Raw genomic sequence first — 23,180 nt, forward strand, 5'->3', positions numbered from 1 at the left:
TAATTTCCATGCGTTATTTCGTTTGAATTATTTTTCTCTCAATTCTATTACCTTTTCTTATTCGGCCTCAAACTAAAACCTATCACGACTTATGAAAATGTTGATTTGTCGAAAGAACGATTCAAAATACAATGGATAGAAAGCCTTTTAGGCTGCTGGTATAATGTATGGCTCACGTATAAAAAAAAACTAAAACTAAACCGACAAATAAAACATTTAATCACTAAACCTACTCACAAAATTGCACGCGAATTTATTGAATGTAGAGGAGAACATCCGGACATCATCGATAAGTAAAACTGATTCATTGACGGAACCCTCCTCGAAACAGTTAAATTTATCTTACCAAATGACCTCGGAGTCAGCTATACAACCTCGGGCGATATTACCCTGGCTAACTGTCAAAGTCACAAATAAACCTAAAGATTTTCAGCAGTTCTCCCGAAATTCTCGCAACGTTCAAACGCTTTTCACAATGTTATAATTAAAACATGTAAAATTCCACTGCAATAAAGTTTTACAACTACAATTAGGTATTCAAGTAATACTGTCAAGTAAACAAGCTTTATCTTTAAGTGATAACAGCATTCGTGGCCCCGTCTCCCAGAGGAGCGAACGTGTATTCATTTTCATTTTAATGTAGGTTTATTTAAGTTTTCAAGTGGGATAAATAGTGAAATTGTGTTGAAAATGCGGCGAGGCGGTGCGAGGCGCGACCGCGCCGCTCGAGGTTCATGAACACGAACAGATGTGTACCGATTGCCTTCGACAACGCACGTGTTTGTGAGTTCTGTGTTGTGTGTGAACTGTACCAGTGTCGCGAACCCGATCTAAAGGTACGTAACTTACTTTTATAAATGGTTTATGAATGAAGCTCTTTGTTGTAACCGTAGTGAAGTTAGTAATGTATTGATATGTTTGTTATGACGCTGATAAGCGTAATCTACGTTCAATGGGAGTCAAAGTTTAGGTACAATTTATTTTTATGTTTACACGGGTTATCCTTCGTTACAAATAAGTTACAATTGACTATGAATTACGATTGTAACAAAGTGTATAAAGATAATAACAAAGTCTTAACTTATAGAAACTTTTTAGTTTGGAAAACAGTAAATGTAATAAAAAAAACTATTCAGACTTATCGTTAAAATGCGTCAGCTTCCAGACATCCAGTCACGTTCTATATTTAAAGTAAAACGGATCTATAAATAGTATAAATACTTATAGTTAATGGAATTGCGAGAGGATCGAAGCCACGTAAGTGCCATTGCGAATGACACACAACTATTCTGTTCTTATCTCGTTGGTAATTACCAGGAAAATTGCACTTGCTTGTAAAGTTGTTTCCTTTTAATTGATCATTCAGTTACCGACGTTCGTGAGTTTTCAATATTATAAACTGAAATTAATTTACTTATTGTTTTATTTATTGAACGTTAGCGAAGTTCTTCGTTTTAACTCGAGCATTTTGCTTTCGTATGTCCGGATGTCGCAATTCTTAATTGTTTGTCGTGAAATTTTAGTGATCAGAATCTATGATTAAATAAAAAATTGTCTTCTTAAATATTTAGAAATTTTTCAAAATGCGAAAATTGGCATAAAGGACTTAAGCGCCGATAATAAAATTTAAATAGGTACAGTCGAGTCCATAAATATGTATACATTTTATCACATGTTTACATATTAGTGAATGCAATCCCGACTCGGGATTGCAAATTCGAGATCCCGCGGGATTGGAAATATCAATCCCTCGGGATCCCGGAATTTTCGGGATCCCGAGTAGATTAAAAAAAAAGTAAAATTCGAATGAATTAAAACGATAATAACGGCATGTTTGTGATGGTGACGTTAATTAAAATAACGTATTAATAGACAGAAAACAAAAACCTTTATTCTTTAATATTATTAACCAAATCATCATCAGTTATCCTTGGAAATTAACAAAGGTAATCAAAACAATAAGTATAACTGTAATAAGAATCAAATAACAAGGAATTAGAGAGTATTACTAGTGATTTTGAAAGTGACTTCTTAAAAAGCAAAGGGTATTAAGAGTGTTATCTGCTAAATGGCATCTGCAATGTACTCAGCTGCTGAGAATGCCCTCTCCGACTCAACACTGGTTGGCAACAGCGTGTCGAAGCAATTATATGCAAACTGCAAAAATCTCCCCCTTGTTCCTCCACACTCAAATAAATCCATTTCCTTTTTTATGTATGACAGACTCTAATCTGTCTAAGCTCGTGGATACACGTGTAAAGGGACTTTTAGATACTCGCAGAGTTTGTTCTAATTCCTCTTTAAGTGAAATATTAGTTTGTACAGCAGTAGCACGTAAATTCAAATCTTCTGCAATAATTGAAAGAGCCAAGTCATCTTCGTTTAATACTGCCGTATTAATCTCTGCTTAGTTCGGTTCTTTACGATATAATACGTGTGTATCATCGCTGACGACTGCCGCCCAATCCCGTCAATCCCAAACGGGATCCCGTCATATTATGCGTCGGGATTGATCCCGAAAATTTACACGGGATCTCGCGAGATCGGGATCCCGCGGGATCGGGATTGCATTCCCTATTACATATTTATGGACTCGACTGTACCTATTTTAATTCATGAAAGATTTCTAGTCGCAGACAGAACTTAGTAAACTAGTGACTCTCACTCTCAGAGCTGTAGACCTCGCGATAAGCTTCGAAAATACTTAGTTCATCGAGTCGTTATTACAGTGAACTCACTATGGCTTAAGCGCCATAGATTATCGGCGCTTAAGTCCTTTATGCCAATTTACGCATTTTGAAAAAAATTTTAGGTCCTTATTTTCGTGGTTATTGTTGCTTTTGCTAGCCTAGACTTTGTTAGTGTTATGTAAACGTCATAACTTCATTTAAAATAACATAATTTGCTTGGTCTAACTTAGTACGCAAAACCGGCTGCTGGTTAATTTTCATTCTTTTTTAGCAACCGGTATGACACAGATTATAGGTAATTTGCTTACAATAGAGTATCTATTTCCAGGTGGTGGCATTATACTTTCACCATCACTCTATAAATACTAAGTAAAAGTACTTATACTCGTACGTAGGGTTGCCATTATGGCACGTATGGGACGTATTACGTCCCGTATATACGGGACTGTCACCGTATTTAAGTATCCGTCCCATATTTTTCCCGTCCGTTTTGGGACACTCTGACAACACTGTCGAATGTGTGGCATATGCGAGCGATAAAGAGGCATGTAACGAAATTTCGATGAGCCATATGGGACACGCATTGCATGTTGCTGCCAACCACTCTCTTCACAGCATCAGACCATCTCGTGGGTGCTCTTCCTTGAGCACGCTTGCTATCCATTTGACCCAAGATAATCTGCCCTTCTAGGTCATGCTTTTTAGACCGTATGATATGACCAAAAAAGCTGAGTGCGCGTTCTTGACATATTGTAGAGAGCCGTGTGGTGATTTCCAGCTCCTCTATGGACTTATTAGTTCTCAAAGCCATCCAGGGTATGCGTAGGAGTCTTCGCCAACACTACATCTCAAATGCGTCGATTTTTGCCCAGTCGCGACTTTTCAAGCCCCATGTCTCAGCACCGTAAACAAAGATCGAGAAGACCAGAGATCAAGTCAAGCACACCTTTGTTGAACGACGAATGCTTCTGTTCCTTCAGATCTTGTCGAAGTTCCCCATAGCACTCTTGGCCATGCCAGATCTACGGCGTATTTAGTCAGTGCAGCCACCGTCACAGGTTATGATACCAGCGACCCGAGTCACTAGAAATTGCTAAATTGCAAAGCACACACACAGCACAGGCACAGGTGATATTATGGGATAAAAAGTATCCTACGTTTATAATCAAAAGGATTCCAGATTATAACCTACATGTGTGCAAAATTTCACAGCTGTTGAAAGAGGACACCATTAAATTTATTTACAGTACATATGGGGCTACTTTATTGCACTAGTGCGAGAAGTAGCATATTATGTTACTGTGTCGAACATTTAAAGGGCCATATGTACTGTAAAACGTTGTACGATACATGTGCGAATAGGTAATTCGCAACTCGTGTCGATTTAAAACACTCCCTTCGGTCGTGTTTTAATTTATCGCCACTCGTTTCGAATTTCCTATTTTTCGCACTTGTATCGTAATGTACTATTATAATTTATTTATATTTAATTTATTTATTTATTTATTTATCCTCTTCCAGTCGAATCATTTCAAAATTCAAAATTCAAAAATTTATTCTGCAAGTAGGCCTCAAGGGCTCTTTTACAAGTCAATACAACATTTATAGTAACATCATATAGTGACATGAAAAATACATAACAACATTTATAAATACAACAGCCAATACCTGTGCAAACATTACATTATAATAATCTTAAAATAAATAATTAATACAATACAATAGAGATGTATAGTCTCTATGGTTAAAACACATTAAATCTGGAGATGTAAAAGGTCCCCAATGTCAGAGTACTAATACTAATAAAATTTGGAGGTGTAAAGTCTCTCCAAGTGTCAAAATAAAATTTATACTAAATAGATAAACCGCGTTTTGTAAAGGAACTTAGGGATTCCGCCTAATGTTCTCAATTAAGGACATACATCTTCTGATTACGTGATTTCTGGGCAGAAATTACAGAAATTAAAGTATTATTCATTGAAAATTAGTAGGATGTAGTAGGATCCAACGCTGCCAGTAAACATTAGATCACGTTGTAGTACAACGTTAAAGTTTACATAATAATGTGTCAAACGATTGATAATAGATAAAGTCAACAATAACAATTTACTAAAACGTGAACAAACATAGCCACGTGCCAGGGTCACTATACTTGTCGCAAAACTAACTGGCCACTGAGATCATAATGCTATCTCCTTTACCCTTGTTAAGACCATCCAAGAGTGAAAGAGATGGCATTATGACCTGACTCGCCACTTAGTTTTGCGCCAAGTATAACGCACATTATTATATTATATTACCTTTATACACTGGGGACAATAAAAATGAGCCACATTGAATGGAGATTTCTATAAAGAGCGAAATTTTTTAATTGCTCTTCACTTGATGGGACTTGAGGACTTAATGTCTTAAAGATCATGAATACTCGTAGTATTAGTATCTGAAACACCTAGTAGTTTGTATAATACATACATCCAGCAGGCGTATTATAGATGGTTTTATCCACCACGTGATAAAATAACTGTCACTTGTTAACACCGCGGGAAACAAAGCGACAGGTATGTTTTATCACACTGTCACATAGACACGAACGACCATCATACCCGTACTGATCATTTATATTATCCATAAAGAGCTGTAATGGAAATTCGAAATAAGTAGGTATGTACGAAATTGATTAGATAATATTTAATTGCATTGATATTCGAACAATGCGACGCGACGCCGACTTAGTTACAAGTATATTTTAATAGGTACTGTAGGTAATATTTTATTCATAAGACATTTTATTTTTTATTGAAACGGTCGGCTGGAGCCATTAAAAGCCAACTATACCTATAACAACATTAACAACAAGAAAACGAGCGAGACTTACAAAAAACGTTTCTTTTATCCTTGAACTTAATGAGTGGAATTTATTATCCTATATCCTGCCGAAGATTTCAAAAACCTAACGAAGAATGCCAGTTTATATCTGTATAATTGTACATTTTGAATACTTACTGTACTATTTTTTTTAACCAGTGTGTAACCGCCATACGTTAAATAAATAAATAATTATCCTATATCTGTGTTAGTATTTGATTTATCGTTAAACTAAAAACAAAGGCGCCAAGTCTATCTGGTTATCAATCAATCTCTTAATCTGGTTATCAATCTGGACCCGGTCTTGTCCGCGACGACGGAAAGAGGCCCGACGGAATGACCCTTATTCCCTGGCGGATGGGACGGCCGCTCATTTGGGATGCCACTTGTGTGGATACTCTGGCGCCGTCCCATTTGGCCTCTACTTCATCACGGCCTGGCGGTGCGGCGGCAGCAGCTGAAGCTCTAAAGCGCCGCAAATATGGGTCTATCAAGCAACCACATATTTGCGGCGTTTGCAGTTGAGGCTTTGGGACCTTGGTGTCAGGATGCCCATAGGTTATTTAATGAAATAAAAAAGATGCTCCTCGACACCACTCGAGACCCTAGGGCTGGCTCATTCCTTGGCCAAAGAATCGGCATTGCGATTCAACGGGGGAATGTAGCCAGCATTATGGGCACCCTTCCGCAGGGAACAGACTTGGGGGACTTTTTTTGTTAGTTTTAAGTTAGTTTTTATTTATTTGTAATTTATTATATAAGTCATTCTTTTTTTAGTTTCTGTATCTATTAATTACTATTTATTTTGAATTAAATATATTATTTTCAATCTGGTTATATGGTTGAATCAATTTTTTCTTGTCACTTTTTAGGGTTCCGTAGCCAAATGGCATAAAACGGAACCCTTATAGTTTCGCCATGTCCGTCTGTCTGTCTGTCTGTCTGTCTGTCTGTCTGTCTGTCTGTCCGAGGCTTTGCTCCGTGGTCGTTAGTGCTAGAAAGCTGAAATTTGGCATGGATATATAAATCAATAAAGCCGACAAAGTCGTACAATAAAATCTAAAAATTTAATTTTTTTTAGGGTACCTCCCCTACACGTAAAGTGGGGGTGAATTTTTTTTTTCGCTTCAACCCTAGAGTGTGGGGTATCGTTGGAAAGGTCTTTCAAAACTATAGGTACGGTTAACTCACAATTTGTATGGGAGTACAATGAAATGAAATCACGGTACGTTTTCTATTCCTGAAATATCATTTCGGGAGAAATCTTAACAAATAGACTTCGATTTTGATGTCGATCGCTTTAGAATATTATGTGTGTGTGATTTATTACTTTATTTTTGCACTCGACATTGGAAGAGGGATAAATATCTATATGTTTATTAATTAAGTTATATAGGTAATCAGATTGTGAAGCGTATTGCCTCCTAGCCAGTGCTCCTAGCAAATGCAGTTTTGATTGTTGGAATAGTTAAAACATAATTATTTTTCCTACGTGTGGAGTAACATACTAAATATCATGGAGAATGGAAAATATTTGGAAGTGGAAAAACGTTTTGTTTTCTGTTAAACATAATTGAAGTATTTAAAACATTGTGTGAATGAGGCGATATTTGGGTGACTAAGCCACTGTTGCCGCCTTGACCCTACAGTTGACATCATTCTGAGTTTTGGTCACACTTTGATGGGTCCAAGTTTGGAGTCTTGCCCAAAGCGGTGAATATTTTTTTTTCTTTAATTTAAAAATTAATAGTATGTATTGTTACAATACCTACCAATTATGTATTTATTTATGTTAAAGAGAACCAACAGCTTTAAACTTATATTATGACAACAAGATTAAAACAAAAAGCCACACTCACAGACACTCACGGGTACTTAGTTACAAAGTATTCTAAAAAAAGTAATGCACTTACGCACACACACATTTTTGTTTTACTTTTCAAGAAACATTTTTTGATAAAGTGAATATATTCGGAGATAATCGCTCCGGAAGAAAAAAAAAATGTGTCCCCCCCCCCTCTAACTTTTAAACCATAGGTCCAAAAAATATGACAAAAATCGTGGAAGTAGAGCTTAAGAAAGAAATTAAATGAAAACTATAGCGGACATGATCAGTTTAGCTGTTTTTGAGTTATCGCAAAAAGTTTTCCCTTCATAGTAAAAAGACTTACTTTAATTAGGTACTGATTATGCAAATTTGCCTATTTGTTTAACTCGGGTGAAAGGTACCGTTTCATCCCTTGGTTAACAATATACTATACATTAAGCTCCAGTTTAGCTTATTGTGACGGAAGAGTAACTACGGAACCCTACACTGAGCGTGGCCCGACATGCTTTTGGCCGGTTATTTGTTATGGTTTCGCCTGGGTCACTACTTAAATCCTGGCATGGCATTAAATTAAACCCATCATGCGTTTTGTAGTAACACCCTTCCCATAATAGGCCATCTACCAAGAACGATGACATAAATTGGTAAAAGAGTTCTTCTAAACTGCTAACTATTCTCGCCTCCTTAGCCAGCTTATACCCAGAATAACAACAAAAAATTGTTGATTCACCCATCTTTCAAATCCCAATATTCATTAAAATTGCTTTTAATAAACAATTGCTTGCTTAATTGTTTGCTTGGTTTCTGGCAAATAAATAATTTTTATTTCGTATTTGTAATTTGTATAGTTGCTGTTTTCTGAATTATTTTGCTCACTGAGCATTGGATCTGAGAATTTCTGTTTTGCCCTATGGTTGGCTGGTAGAGAATGCCTTATGGCATGAAGCATATCCGCCATTTTATTTTATTTGTATGTGCTTATTTTTTATTGTGCAATAAAGTTTAAATAAATAATAAAAGAATTAATAAAATTATAACAATAATGTTATGTCTTTTGTTATTTTTTTTGATGGAATAAGTTTTTGATAGATATTGCTGATGCTTTAGATTTCACTTCTGATGACAATAACAACTAAACTAGTCTTATGTTGTAAAACTGTTTACTGATTACTCGTATATGCACTTATTATATCTAAAGTGAAAAGATAACAAGTAGGTACACATAGAATTAGCGCTTTAATGCCTTTTGGATTTGAACGATAGACAGAGACATGGAAATCACTCTTTACTGCTGATAACAAATTATATTATATGTATGTGAGGATATAAGTATTACACATATTATGTCGCGTTGCTAACTCGATTTAATAGGAGTAATTTCTGTTTCTGTCTGTTAGGGAAAACCGCTAGCAAAATTGTGATGCTTACTCATGTCTTGTTCCTTCGCAGTTTCCAGTAACATGTTTTATTTATTTATTTATGGTAACTACGGGGGTTACATATGATGAGTACCTACTCATTGTGAAATGATAAATGAAATAATACATATAATTATTTTCATGTGTAGTTATCAAATCATAACCAAAATGTTGCTCGTGCGAATACCCCACATCGTTATTCCATATCATGATTCCGCGTAAACATAATCGAAGTAAGCGTTCACTGTTGTCAAGCTAACCATATGAGAAATCATCTGTCAAGTATTCAAACAGCTGTTATTTCAAATTAACTGCCATGCTTCTTTTAAATCGTGTACCTGTGTCACATAACAATGGCATTTATGAATGACATTCAACTCATAAAAACTTGACCCTTTCATTTGCTGTTTAATCAAACAAAATTATACTTTATTCTCTAGCATTAAGAACTACTCAGGGTGTTTAATACGTTTAGGTAGCGCCATAAGAAAAGAAGACACGATGGTTCAAAGATATGCGTGCAATAGAAAACCCTACACCGCAGACATATGGTTCAAAATGCATTTCTTTAAATACTTGACTATACAAAGTGCATTTAGTATCTTTTAGTTTTATGTGGTCGGGCATGGCTTGGTACTTTTCCATTGAGTCGAGAGGCGAAAGTGAATAAGGTACCGGTTTATTTTTAAACGGGATTTTACAGGTCCGTTTACGAATTTAAACAAAAACGTGGATGGTGGTTTTTAGACTTTTTAGCCGAACAGCTGTTTGGTGAAAGGGGTTTCCTGGCATAGTTTATTGTAATAGGAAGTTAAAATTGCTTTTGTTGTCAAGTGTTTGTCCCAAAAAATGTACGTACCTAGTTTATTGTACTTGTTATGGATATAAACTGTCGCTGTTAAATGTGACGTTTCTGACGGATGAAATTTCACTTTGGACACTGACAGATCAAATCCAGACCATAATATCCAGATCCATTTCATAACGTGTTACTACAATCAGAATACGAGTAACTACGTTTATTTTATAAATAATGAATCCAAGTAATGTAGGTACTGTAATTTTTCAGGTGCTTATTTAGCTGACTTGAGCATTCACTTGTAATTAGCATTCTCGGAAACAGAAGAATGTCCTAGCGTTGTCGAAGAATTCTCCGAATCTGCTTAAAATCTACGAATACTCGATGTTCTGCTCGAGTGGATGCTCAAGTCTATCAGCACCTTAAGAGGAAAAACATATAACATGTTAATAAGTATTAATAGAAGTATTTCTTAGTCAATTAAGACCTAAGAAGGTATTTAATTTATGAATTGATTTTGTCCTGTTAGTGCCAAAGAGGGGATTTCCTTAACATTATACATTTGATGCTAATTAAAACTGTGACTTGTTATTAAAGTATGTATTATACAATTTCTTGTTTTCTTAGAAGCTAATAACGAATAGGTAAACCAAGCTATGAATATGTTTTTGTATAGTAACTAAGTAGTTTTATTGGATTTTTTCTGCCATGTACAGTAGGGTTCAATAGTGATTAGACAAGTTATGAATTAAATAAATAATAATTATATAATATCTTGTACAAAAAACTCGATCTCCTCTTGAATAAACTGTTTGCTGCGCCCTACAGAGTGTCATATTGTATACAATTCTATGTAATAGGTTTAGATACAATGTGATAATATATGCAATAAAGATTATGAGTATGAAATCATTCATAAATTGTCCATGCAAATTTGAACCTGATGGTACCTATAAACATATTTTGCAATAAAACTATATATTGTCATAATTTAAGCAATAGCCACATCTAAATAAAAATATCCGAGTTTATTTTGGACCATAATTGGCAGCTTTTGGACTAGTTTATATTAGTAGTTTCACGTTAGATATTTTTCAACCAACATGAAAAAGATTATGATGGTGGTTTTTGACCAAATTTTTTGAGGCACTGAGATAAACAGATAGACAGAAATTCAAACACAATAATGTTGTCCATTTTATGTAAAGAAGTCGCTTAAAACGTACAGAAAAAGTAATTCTGGTTATAATAGCTAATTTAAATATACCTACTTATTTATGGGTGAGGTCCAAACCAGTGTTTTGCTAATAAAATTACATGTAAAGTCCGTAAAGGTGCGTGTACACGAACGAAATTAAAGTTAACATTTGGATTGTGATATTTAATCGAGTATTTTATCGAGATAACTTAAACCATAGATGCATTATGCTACGCAAATAAATTTAAATTCCGATGGGCGGGTCACGGGGCGCGACTCGAAGATGGTAGATGGACGTCAGAAATCACCAGGTGGAGTAGCCCGCAAGGCAAGCGTCGTTGGGGTATACCATATACAAGATGGGACGAGGATATTAAAAAAACAGCTGGACCAAACTGGCTACATATAGCGAAGGATAGAGATAAGTGGAAGTCGATGGAGGAGGCCTTCACCTAGAAGGGGTCTAATGCACATAAGAACAACGTAAACCTGTAAAATTAGGTTCTAATTTTTTTTTTTTATGGTAGAGGAGGCAAACGAGCAGACGGATCACCTGATGGTAAGCGATTACCGCCGCCCATGGACACCTGCAACACCAGAATAAAAAATAAAATGGGATAAATGGGTTTAAATTATTCACAATATCATGAATTTGTTACTGATTTATGCTAAGAATAAAAGGCTTTTTTATTGTTTTTTTTTATTTATTTAATCGAAAACTAGGGTTTTTCTTCTCTACTTGACAGGCCATTGTGTACAGGGCTTTAGCTGCCGTTTCTCGCAGAGCTTGTTAGGCGGGTTCTTAGCTTAGGTCATCGAACGTTCAAAGACGTTCGTGTACACGTAGTCAGAGATCCGACGACGAGTTCCTTAGCTTGTCTGTTAATAGAATAAACAACAAAGGCATTAAAACATTAGTGTGAAGCAGCTTTAGCTGCCGTTTCCCGCGGAGCTTGTTAGGCGGGTTCGTAACTTAAGTTCAAAAACGTTCGCGTACACATAGTCAGAGATCCGACGACGAGTAGATTAGCTTGCCGGTTAATGGAATAAATGGAGGTACCGACTTTCTAAATTAATAATTAATAATTTAAACATTTCTTAGATTAAAACAGCGACCTCGACTGTTCATGCAAATACTTAATTTTAAATCATCTACCACTTTTTGCATGCTAAAGTTAGATACTTTGTACAATGAACGTCTTACATATGACATAATATTATTTTGTAAATTATAATTATGTAGGTATTTATCTTAGCTGTTGCATTTTGATACGAAAGGTTTATTTATACTGAATCTACTTCTTCCTTCACTTAGTCCCAGTTCTGTCTGGGGTCGGGCCTCTCCGTACAACGGCGCCAGGACACTATCCTGGGTTGTCATAGGGGTTAGGTTCTGGGCTTTCATCTCCCACGTATCATATTACACCGTGTTTATTAACAATAAATATTAATTGAAAATTATTCGAAAATCGATAGTTATCCCTTGGAGCCCATTCAGGGGAAGGAAATAAGGAGATTATCCTTCTGGAGATAGAGAGAATAGCAGACAATGCAGATAATCTTCTAGTCGGTTCTCTGACTTACACAAATACTTGCACCGTTGCACAGCTCCCCAGATAAACAATACCTACTATTAAGGCGACAAGGGTGGAGTGGGCGATGATCGAACGAGATGGTCTTATGTGACTTTCAGTAGGAGTAGCATAGAAAGCGCTCATGTCATACTCTCATTTCTGTCCTTAATCAAAACGCAACATAAAAGTCGCTTGGTGGGCAACAATGAACCTGACCATATTACGTAGGTTGTTTTTTGTATGGTGACAGTACTGTTATAACGTGTTTTTAATTTCGTCGCATTGAGTATTTTCTGCCACGGGCGCATGTGCCAACTCTATAGTATATGTACCTATTTGCTTTGACTGCCGTACAGTACAGTGTCATGTTTAATATCTCAGTATGCGTGCTATGTTTTGTTTCCATCGTCTCGTGTTTTGAGGGCAAGTTAGTAAACATTATGCACGGGCAGAATTTGCATGTGCAAATTGTGCAATGTCTAAAACCGTCAAGTCGATGTTATGTTTTGTAGCCACAATGTAAGGATTGTTTTCACTAATTAGTCTTGATATATTTTTAACCATACGTTTTTCAGCAAGGAAACATTGAGAGTTTTTTTTTGTAGATCGGAATACCACAGTCGCTTTGTTAAAGAACTAGTGTCTACGACATTTTTGGGACCTAGATTTGCTTAGGATGCAAGCAGAAGTGCTAATAACATGATTACAAGATGATTAGATGTTTCAAATAAATTGTCTATTACCTTCCATGATTAATTCTCACTTGATGATGATGGTCTCATCGGAAGATCAGCGCTGGAAGTCGCCAGCAACATGTTGAGATGAGGCCATTTCGTGACACTTTATTCTCACTATGTTCTCTTTTATGTATCTCTATTGACTGTTGGTGTGTTTACGAATAAAAAAGGTCTATTCTATTCTATTCTAAATAAGAGTTATAATGCATAGTGCAGGCACAACATTTGAGCAAATTACTTACTACCTTAACTTTTCATATTTACTCCAATGTAACTTAACCTTAGCGAAAAGTTTTGACAGTTTTAGAGCCTTCATATTATTGTCTATTCTAAGCGCAGCTTTATTTCAATTCATAATAACCGGCCAAGAGCATGTCGGGCCACGCTCAGTGTAGGGTTCCGTAGTTACTCTTCCGTCACAATAAGCTAAAATGAAGCTTATAGTAAATTGTTAACCAAGGGATGAAACGGTACCTTTCACCCGAGTTAAACAAATAGGCAAATTTGCATAATCAGTACCTAATTAAAGTAAGTCTTTTTACTATGAAGGGAAAACTTTTTGCGATAACTCAAAAACAGCTAAACTGATCATGTCCGCTATAGTTTTCATTTAATGTCTTTCTTAAGCTCTACTTCCACGATTTTTTTTCATATTTTTTGGCCTATGGTTCAAAAGTTAGAGGGGGGGGGACAGATTTTTTTTTTCTTTTGGAGCGATTATCTCCGAATATATTACCTTTATCAAAAAATGTTTCTTGAAAACCCCTATTAGTTTTGAAAGACCTTTCATAGGATACCCCACACTCTAGGGTTGAAGCGAAAAAAAAAATTTCACCCCCACTTTACGTGTAGGGGAGGTACCCTAAAAAAAATTAAATTTTTAGATTTTATTGTACGACTTTGTCGGCTTTATTGATTTATATATCCATGCCAAATTTCAGCTTTCTAGCACTAACGACCACGGAGCAAAGCCTCGGACAGACAGACAGACAGACAGACAGACAGACAGACAGACAGACAGACAGACGGACATGGCGAAACTATAAGGGTTCCTAGTTGACTACGGAACCCTAAAAAGGGTTATTTACTTCGGGAATACCAGGCAATCTACCTTAAGTTTGAGGCTTACTTCACTGTTTTTGCAATATACCTATGTATGTACAGGTCAAGTCTTGCATGATAAATTTGACCCACTTCCCAGTTTCCGATTAAACTGAAAATTTGCATACATACGTAAATCGGGTGACAATGCAATATTATGGTACCATCGAGCTGATCCGATGAAGGAGACGGCCATAGGAACTGTCAGCGATAAAAGCTTGTACAAAGATTTATTTGCCAAAAAATTATTATTTCTAACGTTAAATGTCGTCTCATTTTCGAGGAGGTTGAATGCACCCATATTTTCCTTTTACTGCACATTTAGTAGTTTCATTTTCTTGTTTGTGGCAACGTATATCTTGTAACGTTCATTGTCTGGAATGCCAGGAATACAAGCTATCCTGTTTTATTTCTGAAAATAAAATAGCGAAAGCTAATACTTGCAAGGAATGCGGGTTCTAGCGACCGTGTGAATGAACTTGTTGGATGAGTGCGCGACAGTTGCGCCCGCCTGGCGGCTTTAGGAGACATTAGGCCCTTTAACCCATTTAGCGTTAATCACGACACTCGTTTTTCCTCTCCGAAGCATTTCCTCTACATACCGGGAAACCTATGTTATCTGACTAGCTCAGCAGTGAATGTGTCAAGGCATTAATTCTGGCATTACAAATTTATTTATATGAAATTATCACATGATACAGAAAAAGCTTCAGTATAAAACATAAATCTAACGAGTATAATTCTAAGGAGTGTCAATAACTTTAAAGTTGTTTTTTTACCATTAGTAAAAAAGGCAAACAATCTTGAAATAGCGTTTAATTGAAAAATCCTTTTTTTAGGGTTCCGTAGCCAAATGGCAAAAAACCCTTATAGATTCGTCATGTCCGTCTGTCTGTCCATTTATGTCACAGCCACTTTTTTCCGAAACTATAAGAGCTATACTTTTCAAACTTGGTAAGTAGATGTATTCTATGAACCGCATTAAGATTTTTACAGAAAAATAGAAAAAAGTCAATAAATTTTGGGGGTTCCCCATACTTAGAACTGAAACTCAAAAAATCTTTTTTCATCAAACCCATACGTGTGGGGTATCTATGGATATGTCTTTAAAAATGATATTTAGGTTTCTAATATCATTTTTTTCTAAACTGAATAGTTTGCGCGAGATACACTTCCAAAGTGGTAAAATGTGTGTAAAATCTAAATAAAATATATGATATTCATTACCATGCCAACTTCCACCGAAAATTGGTTTGAACGAGATCTAGTACTTAAGTAGTTTTTTTTAATACGTCATAAATATGGAACCCTTCATGGGCGAGTCCGACTCGCACTTGGCCGCTTTTTTTAATCAGTAACAATTCAGTAAGAAAGCAAAATAATGTAAAAGGTCGTACATGATTTATAATTGTTACATATTTGCCGTGACTTATTTATCTAAAGTATTTTTAATGTAAAGACAAATTAAATCGCTTATCTTCTTTATAATGCTAAAAACGAACTATAATGCCAATAATGGGCCATAGTTAGTCGTAGCATAGTGGGACTATGGATGCCTGAGTCTATGGTACAAAATCAAACGTACGAAAACCATCTGTTCATTTCAATAGTATCGTGGTGTTGCTAATTTGAACCGTTATGAATTTGTTCAGCTCTTTTGTTTAAGAAGACGGTGTTGAAGGTAAGTGGGCCGTCGCGCGATAGCCGAGTGTCAAGAACGACAAACAGATGCCGCGCTAGACGCTGCGCAGACGCAAGCCACAATATGGCGTAGATATACACATTACTAGCTCCTGCCCGCGAATAAGGCTGCGTGGAATGGATGATAGTTATTCGTTTTACAAGGGGGCAAATTTATTGTTTCACTGCTCGTGCTAATATTGATGACCCGAGCAAGCGAAAGATGGCAAAATTGAAGAGGTTTGAGAAGTGGAATCTTGAGCGTTGCGAAGGTTTCAAGGCACGATGGTTACACAAACTTTGCCTTCGAGTGAAACACAAAATTTTTCACCATACCAACGCGAGAAAACTACTAACTATGCAAGACCAAAAAATCAAATTAAATCAAATTCAAACGAACGTAATAAAAAAATATCATTCAAAATCATAATTTGTAAGCCAAATATTCTAGCTAACATAAGGAAACAACTCAGAATTGGCATCTGATTACTTTTCCCCACATGTGGATAAAATGGAAAAAAAATTCAACTTTCTGATTAGTTTCTGAACAATTAATAAAAACTATTATATGCCCTTCCCCGGGCTTCAAACTATTTCCGCAACAAATTCCATCTTAATCGGTTCAGCGGGAAGTGTGAAGAGGTACCAGACAGACAGACAAATAGAGCTACTTTTGCATTTATAATATTAGTAGGGATTAGTTAGGTACTCTACTTTTTTTGGTATACAATCACCAAACTCAGTAAAACCACGGGCCCATCTCAATAGTATCGTGATGTTAATTTTAAACGTTATAATGCTCCGTTATTACTCACGTAGGGTTTGCAATCTGGATCCGAAATGTATAAAATTATTCGGATCTGAATCCCGATCTGTGGATCTACCCGTACATATCAGATCCGCCGTACAAATCCTTTTATTCAGCTCTTTTGCTTAAGTAAATCGTGTGCACGATAGCCAGGTGTCAAGAACAACTAACAGATGTGGCGCTAGACGCAGAGCTCAACGAGGGGCTCCTCTGGAGTTGCAGGCGTACATAGGCTACGGAAACTGCTTACCATCAGGCGGGCCGTATGCTTGTTTGCCACCGACGTAGTATAAAAAAAAAAACGCGGCGCAGACATCTCATGTTTGTAGATAATGGAACTGAAGGAAAACTGGAAAATCTGGGGCATTTCGCAAAAAAAATAGCTACCTACCTTATTATTTATTAACCTGCAGAATTCCGTATCATATACCGTTGAATTTAAAGCTGATTTATCAGACGTTATCATGCCAAATATCGGCTTCTTATAGTTCGTGTCATCCACGATGACGCGTAGATTTGTCAAATCTAACCTTTAATAATATGACAACACGAGTTAAGGCACGCGTCTTCGTGAATGACACGATCTAGGTATAGCTTTCCCCCTCCCAAGGGGGTCCCTAACGCCAATGACCTTCGATCTGAATCCCTTAGTTTTCTAATGCATTAACAGCAATGACTATAAGCAGTATAGTGTCCCATATTTTACTTCAAAGTTCATTAAAATTGAACAATTTTAGGCCAAAAAACTGGTTTTCTGGCCATAACGTTTTTGTTAATTACCTAATTTAAAATTAAAATCTCTGACAAATTTTTAGAGACGTCAAAGACGAACACAAATATGTAGATTTCGTATGTAAGATCCTTCATAGCAATTACTAACGAAAATAGTCTTTGTTTAGACAATGTTTATAAAAATCATAAAAAAAAAGTTTTAATTTCCTTCAAAATCCGGCAGGTAAGAATGGAGATATAAGATTAAAGAATCGATCGCCGTTTGTCTTATAATTCTATCTGTAGTGTAGGAGTAACGACTCAAAACTTGTCCAAAATCGATGAAAACCGCGGGGAGCCCCTTAAAACATAGCGTCACAAACCCGACACATTTCTGGACCAGTTTGACATTGATATTCGTTAGCGTTCGCGTGACTTACTTTCTATGCATCTCGTTCGTACTCGCAATTAGTGCGAGCGACATCACCCACAAGAAAGGGATGAGAATAATTTTCCTGGTTCATACTGACTGACAAATTGTATTTGCCAGACTATAATTACAATGAAGAAACAAAACATAAAATTCAAATTTGTCAACGAGCTATGGAGCGGAGCATCCTGAACATCAAACTTAAAGACAAGAAAAGAAACATTGATATTAGAAATAAAACAAATGTTATAGACGCTTTACAACATGCTAAACGCCTTAAATGGAAGTGGGCAGGCCACATAGCTCGCTACTCTGACAAAAGATGGACACTAAAAGCGACAACTTGGAAAGGTCCAGTAGGCAAGAGAAAACAAGGAAGGCCAAAAGAACGGTGGGCAGATGAGATATCTCAAGTAGCTGGTACAAACTGGACAGAGATAGCCAAAGACCGAAGTGTCTGGAAAAATTTGGAGGAGACCTTTACCCGAACGGGACCTTAAATAAAACACCAAATATTCATATACATACTCTTCATAGTTTCAACTATTTAAAGAAACAAATGTTTTTAATATATTGTATACTTTATTTAAGGAATAAAATGGTTTATTATTATTATAATTACGTATTGAACTTGTGGAGCATGCATATAGTTGTAGTACCGAACTGTAGTTGGGAGATTTAACGGTACTTACCTGGTTTCTGAAACATTGACGAGTTATTCTAAAAGATAACGAGCTAAGGGTTGGGTCGGCACTCCTCGCAACTGCCTCTAATGGGGTTTTGCCAGTCGAGGTTACTCGGTACATGTATGGCAGACACGGACATTGGATATTTTAAATATAGGATCACGCATACCGTGATTCATCAAAAATGGGTTGTAGGTACAAGTCAAACAAGCTGTCACTAGATTAAAATAAATAATTAAATATTATAGGACATTCTTACACAGATTAACTAAGTCCCACGGTAAGCTCGAGAAGTCTTGTGTTGTGGGTACTCTTGACTACGATATATTTGATATACAGATACATAAATACATATAAAACACTTAAGCCTCAGGAAAAAATACAGGGCGATTGGAAATTCGACCTATTCCTTGAAAGGGGTTATTCTAGAGCTTATTTAACGCTTTCAGCACACCCGCTACGAACCCAGGACCATCGTCTTCATAGGCAGGGCCACTACCCACTAGGCCAGACCGGTCGTCGCAGGGCGTAGATTTGGACTGATAAATTCTGGTAAAAAAAAAAGATATAACATTAAACAAAGATGGCTGACTAGGCCGTACTACGAATACAACCCTATTACTAAAGGAATAAGGTCTACTGATAGACAGTTAAGAGTGTTGCTGTTTGTACGATATATTATTTTAATAGCAGTACACTGGTACGTACGCTTTTCGGTGAAGGAAAACATCGCGAGGAAACCGGACTAATCCCAGCCTAGTTTACCCTCTGGGTCGGAAGGTCAGATGGCAGTCGCTTTCATAAAAACTAGTTCGCCTACGCCGGGATTAGTTGCCAAGCGGTCCTCAGGCTCCCATGGGCAGGGACAAAAGTTATAGGACGAAGAACATACGTATAATCTAATCTCGTTCGCAGTACTAACTGAAGATCGGACGACTTAGATATAAAGGGAAAGACATTTTATGTTTTAATACATAACTTTGTTACGTAAACAGTTATTGTTTTACTCTTGAACACGCAATGTTAAGTGGTTTTAATTGTAGATCCGAACAGCTGACCGAACCGTCTGGAACCCCATCATCTGACCAATTGACTCGCACTGTCCCGCACAAATATATTGTTCCAATTACAAGCAATTGGACCAGAATAAACTAATGGATATAGCGGCACGGAAATAGAAGTGCTATGGGCGCCATATTGATGCTAATTGATTGTTTTATTAGTGAAAAGGTTTTAGACCGATGGAGAATGTCGGTAAAATGGCATACACCGTGTTTTATTGAATTCCTTTAACTTCGGGGTATCGGTAAGTACGTTTAAGGAAACTAAATGGCACAGTTAATAAATTTTTTTTTTATATATATTTACTTTTATAAAAAAGTAACTAAATGTTGCATATAGCGTTGTTGTAACACGGGTATTACATTTAACTCAACCAAACAATTGAAAACTGTGACATATCAATGTCATTTCGAACATCGATCGTCCGAGTTAGTACTTATGTTTAGTAGTCAATGTATGATCTCGTACTAAACCTAATCATTAATCAATATGTAAACAGACCCTAAGGCAAGTGTACACGTTTGTAAGGGCCTTATAAGATAAAAAGTAATTATTGATTATCTCCTGAATGGAGTTAATTAGAATAACGGTGTCTTTGGGAAAGTAAGGGTCTCCCCAAACCAGTCGACGCGGAGTCGGCTTTCGCCGAGTGTTTTACACCACACTATTCGCATTTAGCCGATCGACCGTCTCCGCGGTCGGACACCTGCGTTTAGCAGTCTCATCCTCCTTGCGGCCGTAGAGACGCCCGATCGCCTGCGACTTGCTATCGCAACAGTTGTAAAGCGACGGTCGGCTCTCCCGTGCTCCGTCCTGCCGTCGAGACGTCAGACAGCACACGTACAGCCGTTGAGTCCGACGAACAGATGTAGGACAGCGGGTGATCGGCAATCGTAAATCTCATTTTTGGAGACTGGTTGTTAGTAACAAACAACCTGAGTTTGAAATTGAACAGACCTGTAAGATTATTTTCCTTGGTAATTGTTACATATTATATAATAACCTGTGATGATGGATATTTTACGTAGACGGGCATGGAAAAAAAAGGCTTACCAGCATTTTTACCGTCATCGGCTCTGTTCGGCCGTCGTCAGCTATGTTCGGCCGTCGAAGACGCTGAACGGCTTCCGCCAGCTCTGACCGGTCCATATCGTAGGTACTCGGCCGTGATCGGAGCCGTTCAACTCTTTCCGGCACCGTACGGCAGTATAAGGAGATTTACGAATGCGAACGTGTGCGGTAGGCTGCAAACAGCGTCGTACGAATGCGAACAGCTTTACGGCAAAACGCCGTTTTCCCGTCGAAAGACGTCGTTTCGCGTGGGCCGAGCCGATTTACGACTTATTCGCTCTTATTGCGTTGACATAAAGCTTTTTCCGTACGCGATTTGCCGAAACGGCGTCGACTAGTTTGGGGAGACCCTTACTTAATTTAAGCTCAGGTATGCACCCTTGAAATTAACGGATATAAAAAACACGGTGTATATGTCGGCGGCCGATCGTCAGATTAGTCAGATCGTAATGTTCTTGTGTAATGTTTTGACGGTAGTCACATTAAACCAATAGATAGGTAGGATAGGTTCGTCAGGTTGCTTCGGATGCCCGAAGGGCAAATTGTCCAGAAATAGGAGCTCCGTTTACTCCGAATATCCCGATCTGTCTGATCTTACGATCGGCCGTCGACATATATAATATTGGGTGGATAAACTTTTTGTGTTATTATACTGTGCCATTATCCAAGGGATAATAGTGGTATAGCTTGTTAGAATACCTGAATGTTGTATCACGTTCTACTAACATGCTTAGTAGGGTGTAATTCCCTTATGTCTCCTCGTGGCACAGTTGGGAATAGGTGTATGTATACATATGTATATCGTTCCCATCTGTTCCCACCTCATTTATCGGCGGCGTTCACGTGGGACGGGGACTAAGGAGAAATAGAACCTAAGTAGATGGCCCATTATTATGAAAATTGCTTGTACTTGTGACTACCTCTACCACAAAAACGGCTACTTTAAGGTATGGTATAATGTTTTGGGGAAATGCCACTGACCGTGAATTGGTTTTCAAGAGTCAAAAGGAATGTTTAAGATCAGTATGCGGTATTACAACAATGGATTCATGTAAAACTCATTTTAGAGAATTAAAAATACTGACAGTTCCTTGTTTATATGTGTATGGAATAGCAACCTATGTTAAATGTAATATGAACGAATTTACTAAATTCAATAGCCTGCGTCATCAGGGAAAAATTAATTATAAGTCATCTAGAACCGCCTTTGTGTCTAAAAACATAATCGGTATGGCCCCACGAATATTTAATAAATTACCACTAAGCATCCTAAAACAAGAAAACATTAAAGAGTTTAAAACTGCATTGTATACATTTTTAGCATCTAAGGCATATTATACCATTCAAGAATATCTCAATGACATACATTTGTAATAGAGTAGGTATAAGTAATTTATGCATGCGATACACATGACATTCTTGAATATTTGCATGTCTTTGTGACGAAACATGTAGTTCCTTTTTTATATGTATGACCTTTTGTACCATGTTTTAGCAAATAAAAATCTGATTCTGATTCTGAAAAACTGACTGGCTGACTGACACTGACTGTACGTTTCTCCAGAAACTTTCTGCCTCGCTAAACTGTGGAATGAACTATCGCCTGCGGTATTTCCGGACCGATACGACCTTCAAACCTTCAAGAAAAGAGCGTACTCCCATCTTAAATGCCGGCAATGCACTTACAACCCCTCTGGTGTTGCAGGTGTCCATGGGCGGCGGTAATCGCTTACCATCAGGTGATCCGTCTGCTCGTTTGCCTCCTCTATCATAAAAAAATGCATGTTTGATTAATTTAATTTTGAAATGACACAGGAATTAGATTTCTTGACAATACATTGCCTTCTTGAAGAATTCTGTACTGGGTGCGTAGACAAGATGCCAATCGTTAACGCTCCGTAGCGAACGAAACGCAACTGTCTTTGTCTCACTAATATGAAAGAGTGATAGAGAGAGCTCTGCGCTACGCTACGGAGCGTGAACGATTAGCATCATGTCTACGCACCCTGTAGTTTTGCAAAATCGTAAAGCTGAGGTGTTTCTTACATTTCTAGTTTTGATATTTCTTATTCAATATTAGTATCTGGGCATTCTTATACAGTCTAGTGTTTGAATAATAAACAAAATAAATAAATAAATGTTATAAGACATTCACTAAATACCCCACTCCAAAGTAAGCTCAATAAGGCTTGTTTAGTGGGTACTTAGGCTATGATATAATTATATAATAATATATAAATACTTAAAGATGTACATAGAAAACACCCATGGCTCAGAAACAATTAATATCCTTGCTCATCAGCTCATCACACAGTTAAATGCCCTTACCCGGATTTGAACCCGGGAACGTCAGCTCATAGGCAGGAACACTACCTACTATGCCAGACAGGTGGTTAAAATTAGTTTTGCTCATGTTATTCGAGACTCGTAATTAAACGTATTTGAGAATATGAATGTGAGTCACAAAATTAGTTTTAATTTTTCTTTATTAATCCTGATGGCTACTGATACTGGATCGTTGA

General features: G+C 37.0%; 1 protein-coding gene across 1 annotated transcript in view; it reads left to right on the forward strand.

Annotated features, from left to right (window-relative positions):
• Positions 1–430: 430 nt before the first annotated feature.
• Positions 431–23,180, forward strand: part of LOC133521834 (uncharacterized) — a 72,310-nt gene continuing 49,560 nt past the window's right edge. Inside the window, exon 1 of the mRNA XM_061856925.1 lies at positions 431–836. The gene's annotated coding sequence lies outside the window, so the exon portion shown is untranslated. The remainder of the gene's footprint in view (positions 837–23,180) is intronic.

Source organism: Cydia pomonella, chromosome 10 (genome assembly GCF_033807575.1).
Source record: "Cydia pomonella isolate Wapato2018A chromosome 10, ilCydPomo1, whole genome shotgun sequence".
NCBI lineage: Eukaryota > Metazoa > Arthropoda > Insecta > Lepidoptera > Tortricidae > Cydia > Cydia pomonella.